Below are 8,752 nucleotides of genomic sequence, written 5' to 3'. Positions count from 1 at the left end.
GGAAGGCCACTTCATAATACTAAAGGGAGAAATCCAACAAGAAGAAATAATTCTGGTAAACATATACGCTCCCAATATAGGAGCACCCAAATACATAAAAAAACTCCTGGAGGATATCAAGGGAGAGATTAATAGCAACACAATCATAGTAGGAGACTTTAATACCCCACTATCACCACTGGACAAATCCTCTAAACAAAAAATCAGCAAAGAAACAGCAATCCTAAATGACTCACTAGACCAGATGGAATTAATTGACATCTTCAGAACATTTCACCCCAAAGCCACAGAATATACATTCTTCTCAAGTGCACATGGGTCATTTTCAAAGATAGACCATATGCTGGGTCACAGGCAAAGTCTCTTCAAATTCAAGAAGATAGAAATTATATCAAGCATCTTCTCAGATCACAGTGGCATAAAACTGGAAATCAACTACAATAAATACAATCCAAAGAAATCAAACACATGGAGACTAAACAGCATGCTATTAAACAAGGACTGGGTCACCAGAGAGATCAAGGAAGAAATAAAAAACATCATGGCAACAAATGACAATGAAAACACAACAATCCAAAATCTATGGGACACAGCGAAAGCAGTCTTGAGAGGGAAGTTCATAGCTCTACAGGCCTATTGCAAAAAACAAGAAACAATGGTAATAAATTACTTAACCCTACAACTCAAAGAGCTAGAAAAAGAGCAGCAAGAAAAGCCCAGTGTAACCAGAAGGAAGGAAATAACAAAGATCAGAGCGGAGATAAATGACATAGAGACCAAAGAAACAATACATAAGATCAACAAAACCAAGAGCTGGTTCTTTGAAAGGATAAACAAGATTGATGGACCTCTAGCCAGGCTCACCAAGAAGCAAAGAGAGAGGACCCAAATAAACAAAATCAGAAATGAAAGAGGTGAAATAACAACAGACCCCGCTGAGATACAAAGGATTGTTACAAAATACTACGAACAACTCTATTCCAACAAACTGGACAACCTGGAGGAAATGGACATATTCCTAGAAAAATATAACCTTCCAAAAATCAATCAAGAAGAATCTAAACAGCTCAATAGGCCAATAACTATGGACGAAATTGAAGCAGTCATCAAAAAGCTTCCGACAAACAAAAGCCCGGGGCCTGATGGCTTCACAGGAGAGTTTTACCAAACATTCAAGGAAGAACTAAAACCTATCCTCCTCAGACTATTCCAAAAAATTCAAGTGGAAGGAACACTTCCAAGCTCCTTCTATGAAGCCAGCATCACCCTAATACCAAAACCAGATAAAGACAACACAATGAAAGAGAATTACAGACCAATATCCCTCATGAACATAGATGCCAAAATCCTCAACAAAATTCTAGCAAATCGGCTCCAGCAGTACATCAGAAAGATCATACACCATGACCAAGTAGGATTTATCCTAGGAATGCAAGGATGGTACAATATCCGCAAATCAATAAACGTGATACATCACATAAACAAATTGAAAGATAAAAATCACATAGTCATATCAATTGATGCAGAAAAAGCATTTGACAAAATCCAACACCCTTTCTTGATAAAAACTCTCAACAAGGTGGGAATAGATGGCTCATACCTCAACATAATAAAAGCTATATATGATAAACCCACAGCAAACATCATACTCAATGGACAAAAACTAAAAACATTTCCCCTAAGAACAGGAACAAGACAGGGATGCCCACTCTCACCACTCCTGTTTGACATAGTACTGGAAGTATTAGCCATTGCAATTAGACAAGAAGAAGAAATAAAAGGCATCCAAATTGGAAAAGAACAAGTAAAGCTGTCTTTATTTGCAGACGACATGATATTGTACATAAAAAATCCGAAAGACTCCGTCAAAAAACTAATAGACTTAATAAATGAATTCGGCAATGTAGCAGGATACAAAATTAACGCCAAGAAATCTATGGCCTTTCTATACACCAATAGTGAACTTACAGACAGAGAGACTAAAAAGGCAATCCCATTTACCATCGCACCAAAAAAATTAAGATACCTAGGAATAAACTTAACTAAGGAGGTAAAAGACCTATACACGGAAAACTACAGGACACTGAAAAAAGAGATAGAGGAAGACGTAAACAGATGGAAGAACATACCATGTTCATGGATTGGTAGAATCAACATCATTAAAATGTCCATACTACCCAAAGCAATCTATAGATTCAATGCACTCCCCATTAAAATACCAACGGCATATTTCACAGACCTTGAAAGAACTCTCCAAAAATTCATCTGGAATAAAAAAAGACCCCGAATAGCCACAGCAATCCTGAGAAAGAAGAATAAAGTAGGAGGGATCTCAATACCAGATTTCAAGCTGTATTACAAAGCCACTGTTCTCAAAACAGCCTGGTACTGGCACAAGAACAGACATATAGATCAATGGAACAGAATAGAGAATCCAGATATTGACCCAAACCACTATGCTCAATTAATATTTGACAAAGGAGGCATGAACATACAATGGAATAAAGACAGTCTCTTCAATAAATGGTGTTGGGAAAATTGGACAGATACATGCAAGAAAATGAAGCTTGATCACCAACTTACGCCATACACAAAAATAAACTCAAAATGGATACAGGACTTAAACATAAGACGGGAAACCATAAAAATACTAGAGCAATCCACAGGCAGCAAAATGTCAGACATATGCCAAAAGAAATTCTTCACTGACACTGCCTCTAGGGCAATGGAAGCTAAAGAGAAAATTAACAAATGGGACTACATCAAAATAAAAAGCTTTTTCACAGCAAAAGAAACCATCAACAAAACAACAAGAAGGCCCACTGCATGGGAGAACATATTTGCAAATGGCATCACTGATAAAGGTTTAATCTCCAACATCTACAGGCAGCTTATACAACTTAATAAAAGGAAGATAAATGATCCAATAAAAAAATGGGCAACAGACCTAAATAGAATCTTTTCAAAAGAAGACAGAAGGAAGGCCAAGAGACACATGAAAACATGCTCAACGTCACTAATTATCCGAGAGATGCAAATCAAAACAACAATGCGGTACCATCTCACACCTGTCAGAATGGCTATCATCAACAAATCAACAAACGACAAGTGTTGGCGAGGATGCGGAGAAAAAGGAACCCTCGTGCACTGCTGGTGGGATTGCAGACTGGTGCAGCCACTGTGGAGAACAGTATGGAGTTTCCTCAAAAAACTGAAAATGGAACTCCCATTTGACCCAGTAATCCCACTCCTGGGAATATATCCGAAGAAACTAGAAACACCAATTAGAAAGGATATATGCACCCCTATGTTCATAGCAGCACAATTCACCATAGCTAAGATTTGGAAACAGCCTAGGTGCCCGTCAGCAGATGACTGGATCAGAAAACTGTGGTACATCTACACAATGGAATACTATGCTGCCATAAAAAAGAAGGAATTCTCATCATTTGCAGCAACCTGGGAGGAATTGGAGAACATTATGTTAAGTGAAATAAGTCAGTCAATGAAAGAAAAATACCACATGATCTCACTCATTTATGGATAATAAAGAACATTATAATCTTGAACAAAAAGATAGATACAGAGACAGTAAAGCATCAAACAGACTGTCAAATTACAAGGGGAAGGTTAGGGAGAGGTGGGGGAGATAAGAGATCAATCAAAGGACTTGTATGCATGCATATAAGCATAACCAATGGATGCAAAACTCTGGGGGGTGGGGGCATATATGGGAGGGGGGTGTGGGGAGGGCAATGGTAAGATATGTACACATATAATACCTTAATAAAAAAATTGAAAAAAAAATAAAAATAAAAAAAATAAAAAAAATAAAAAAATAAAAAAAAAAAAAAAAAAAAAAAGAAACCATCAACAAAACAACAAGAAAGCCCACTGTATGGGAGAACATTTTTGCAAATGTTATCACTGATAAAGGTTTAATCTCCAACATTTACAGGGAACTTATACAACTTAATAAAAGAAGATAAATGATCCAATAAAAAAAAAACGGGCAACGGACCTAAATAGAATATTTTCAAAAGAAGACAGAAGGAAGACTAAGAGACATATGAAAACATGCTCAAAGTCACTAATTATCTGAGAGATGCAAATCAAAATGACAATGCAGTACCATCTCATACCTGTCAGAATGGCAATCTTCAACAAATCAACAAATGACAAGTGCTGTCAAGGATGCAGAGAAAAAGAAACCCTCGTGCACTGCTGGTGGGAATGCAGACTGGTGCAGCCACTGTGGAGAACGGTATGGAGTTTCCTCAAAAAACTAAAAATGGAACTCCCATTTGACCCAGTAATCCCACTTCTAGGAATATATTCCAAGAAAGTAGAAACACCAATCAGAAAAGATATATGCACCCCTATGTTCATAGCAGCACAATTCACCATAGCTAAGATTTGGAAACAGCCTAAGTGCCCATCAGCAGATGAGTGGATTAGAAAACTATGGTACATCTACACAATGGGATACTATGCTGCTATAAAAAAGAAGGAACTTTTACCATTTGCAGCAGCATGGATGGACCTGGAGAGCATTATGTTAAGTGAAATAAGCCAAGCAATGAAAGAAAAATACCACATGATCTCACTCATTTATTTAAAACAAAGAACATTATAACCTGATGAACAAAAAGATAGATACAGAGGCAGTAAAGCACCGAACAGACTGTCAAATTACAGCGGGAAAGCTGGGGAGTGTTGGGAAAGGGGGGAAAGAGATCAACCAAAGGACTTGTATGCATGCATATAAGCACACCAATGGACACAAAACACTGGTGGTGGGAGATGAGGGCACGCGACAGGGGGCAGGGGAGGATGGGGAAGGTCATTGGGGGGGGGGGGGAAGGAGATATATGTACTACTATATTTAATACTTTAAACAATAAAAAAATTTAAAGAAAAAAAGAATATATGTATACAAAGGAAATTACATTTTAATATACAGTTGAATTGCATGAGTCCACTTACACACAAATATTTTTAAAGATAACTTTATTGAAATATAATATACAAAAAACTGCAAATATTTAGGGTATACAATTTGATGGGTTTGGACATATGAAAACACTCATGAAACTATTACCATAATCAAGGTAATAGACATATCCAACACCTCCCAAAGTTTCCTTGTGTCTCTTTTGTGTGGGGGGGAGAATACCACTTAACATGAGATTTACCCTCTTAAATTTTGCAATGGACAATTCTATAAACTATAGGCACTATGTTGTACAGCAGAGCTCTAGAATTTACTCATCTAACATAACTAAACTTAATACCCATTGAATAATAACTCTCCAAATGCCCAACCTCTGGAAACCCACTGTTGTATTATCTGCTTCTGAGTTTGAACATTTTAGTAATTTTTAAATAAATATATAATCAGCCCTCTATATCCCCATTTCACATCTGCATATTCAACCAAAACACCATTTTCAATCCATGGGCCAACTGTATGCATTAATCTTTGCCAATGTATATAAGGGACTTACGCATCTATAGATTTTGGTATCTAGTGGGGGTCCTGGAACCAATCTCCTCCAGATGCTGAGGTACAACTGGAGTTAAGTTTTTGAGGAGTTCAAAGTTATAAGAAGTATATCAGGCAATCTTGACCTAGATTTTTAACTGTGCAAGATGGGTGTCAGTGCCTCTAACATCCACATTGTTCAGTTGTATAGCATTTAGAAAATAATTTTAGGAAATACATGAATATGGCATTCCTAGGAAGATATCTGACAATAAATGTGCCAAACCTTCATATAAAAATACATAAAACTTTACTGAGGTACATTAAAGAATGCTTAAATAAATGTAGATACTGAGTTGATGGCCTAAAAGATTTAATAACATAAAGATGTTGACTCTACCAGTACTAATTCAATTAAATTCCAGGTATACCAGAATGCTTTTTTGTGGACCTCTGCAAGCTTATTATTAAATGCATATGAAGAAATAAAGAGCACAGCCCTGGCCAGTGGTGCTCAATGGTTAGACTGTTGGCCCACCCACCAAAGGGCCGTGGGTTCAATTCCTGGTTGGTCAATGGCATATACCTGGTTTGCAGGTTTGATCCCTGGCCCGCTAGGGGCTCATGCAGGAGGCAACCAATTGATGTGTCTCTCACATAGATGTTTGTCTGTCCCCACCCCCACCACTCTATCCCTTCTACTCTCTCTAAATATCAATGGAAAAATACTCTCAGGTGAAAAATATCCTCGGGTGAGGATTAATGAAAAAATAATTAACTACAAACTAGTCAACTCAAGGGAAACAGTAGCAGCGTTGCAGAGGGGTACAGCTGGGCCTTAATCCCTGACCAGGACCCACAGTTCAAGGGTCCCTGTGCAGCACAGAGTTTTGCCATTGTTGGGAGAGAGGGAAACTGCTGAGCGAAGGTCGTGACAGCAGAGAGGAGCAGAGGCACCTCATGGGAAACAAACTGACTTGTTGTCTGAAGTCCAATGCCAGCCCCAATCTGGGTCCACACTCCGACTAGTGAAGCCCGACAATGAGTCTGAGGTCTATGAGGTGGAGACCAGGACTCAGTGGCAGTTCACTCAGCCCCAGATGCCCTGGAGCCTGCCAAGTTGAGTTTGGGAGCCTTCCAGGGCTACTATGTGAAGCACCTTAGCAACCAGGAGATGCCCAAAGAGTTACCTTTAGAATCAAACCCTTCTGACCACCCAAAAGCAAGCACAATTTTTCTGAACAAATCTGAAATGGATGAGCAAGAAAAGAGGAACTACTTAAATCATGTATCTCCAGTGCGCCTTACTAAAAAGTATAGCTAACTCATGCTCAACAATATTCCTACATGACAGCACAATCAGCCAGCCTAATTTTAGAACCATAGTCCAATGTGTGGCCTTAGAAATATATTTCCTCATAAAAAACAGAGATGGATTGCTTTTTGGCCTTTTGCCTAAGATAAAGCATAGATATCTGTTCTTATCAGTTTAACATCTGACCCATTCTCTATCTGAATGGATTTTGGGAGGAGAGAGATGGAATCGGATCTTGTTCCATCCATGCCGTGCATCCACCTGGCCAGGAATGGTGCAATGCCCTCAGGAACAAAAAAGAAGAACAGAAAAGAACAGAGCTGGAAGTAGATATATTTGATGAAAGAACACACCCATTCATATGAGAAATGATTCCAGAGGATACTTTAAGCATAATCCTAAACCCAAATTTATATACAGAATATTTTCATATTGTTTTCAGAGCCACACAGCTAACAGCTAACTGTGCAATGGACTGATTTACTTGGAAAGGCATTTGAGTTATGCCAAGATTGACGTTTGTCCCACTATCTGGAAAAGGATTCTTTTGGGAGCCATTATTCTTGCCTACAAGTTTTGGGACAATCGGGCTATATGGAAGGTGGACTACTTCCAGGTCCTCAAGGACATAATTACAGATGGAGACATAAATTTTGCCTACAAAACAAAGCCTGGTGGAGAAGTCCCGCCTGCACCAGACAATCCCAGGAATTAATCACTCCAAGAACAAGCATAATTTCTAGGTGATCATCATCTCAAAATTGACCATTAGTCCTGGCCATGGAAAAAAGCACATTCAAGCAGGCAGGTCAGAGTACACCTCTGTGAAACTGCAGAGGTCCCAACTGGGCCAAGTTTGGTGCTCTATGGCAAACTGCCTGCTTCTAAAGAAGAAAGTGTTAGTTAGAGACAGTCCAGGTGAAATACTAATTGCTTCTTAGAAAGTGGAAGCAGAAAGAACTTCAGGCCTAAATAAGCACCAGAGACACATCGGATAGCCTCCGTGATAGGAGGATGTTCACCTATTCCACTTAAGGACAGACCTCAGTTTCAGGTCAGCTGTGTGAGCCAGGTGAGGCGTGCACTCCCTGGGACTATGTGCTGGTGGATATATTTGATAAAGGGAACACATCCTTTACACAAGAAATTATTCCAGAGGATACTTTAAGCATGAGCCTAAACCCAAATTTATGTCACTTAGGGCCACCCCAAGCAGAAGCTTCTCATTAAACCTCTGAATTTTCCTTCATACTAGAGACCTAAAAATGGCTGAAAAGTATTATCGAGATGTGAAGTAAGTAACACAGAAACTAGATGGACTGTAGGGGAAGATAATAGTTAAAAAAAAAAACAAAAAAAAAAAAACAGAGCTTTCCTTCATCAGTCAGAATAACTTTGCAGAAGCTCACAGATTCTTCACAGAAATTTTAAGGATTGACCCAACAAATGCAGTGGCCAACAATGCCTCCGTGTGTCGGCTCCACGTTAGCAAACTCAATAACTCCCTGGGGACAGCTTGAGGCATCAAGTACTCAAAAAATTAAAAATATCAGAGAACACATTGAAGCTCCATCAGTGTGATTCAATAGTTGAATGTCGACCCATCCACCAAGAGGTCACTGGTTTGATTCCTGGTCAGGGCACATGCCCCAGTTGTAGGATCGATCCCCAATAGAGGGAGTGCAGGAGGTGGCCGATAGATTTCTATCTCTCTCCTTTCTCCCTCTTCCTTCTTCTAAAATTTAAAAACCTACTTTATAAAAGAAAAAAAGCTGGAAATGTAATATAAACCATTCTTACTCTGTGCCTGAGTGTCTAGAGCATTTATAAATATGGAAAGGAGGTATCAAAAAAAAGTAATCATTTTTATCACCATGTAATGTTGCTAAAGGGGTATTTAAAGGGCTATCTATGGCCTTAAATGCTTATATTAAAAAGCACAGACTGAAAAT

The 8,752-nt window shown here is 38.7% G+C and overlaps 1 pseudogene across 1 annotated transcript; it reads left to right on the top strand.

The window, feature by feature from the left end:
* The first annotated feature begins 6,445 nt into the window (after positions 1 to 6,445).
* Positions 6,446 to 7,198, top strand: LOC307100505 (cyclin-Y-like protein 1; annotated as a pseudogene). Its single transcript has one exon. The product of its transcript is annotated as a cyclin-Y-like protein 1 (transcript).
* The last annotated feature ends 1,554 nt before the right edge of the window (positions 7,199 to 8,752 follow it).

The sequence above is a fragment of the Cnephaeus nilssonii genome (assembly GCF_951640355.1).
Source record: "Cnephaeus nilssonii genome assembly, chromosome: 5".
NCBI classification, from domain to species: Eukaryota; Metazoa; Chordata; class Mammalia; order Chiroptera; family Vespertilionidae; genus Cnephaeus; species Cnephaeus nilssonii.
The sequence above is the reverse complement of the archived record's forward strand: the minus strand, read 5'-3'. Positions and strand labels throughout refer to the sequence as shown.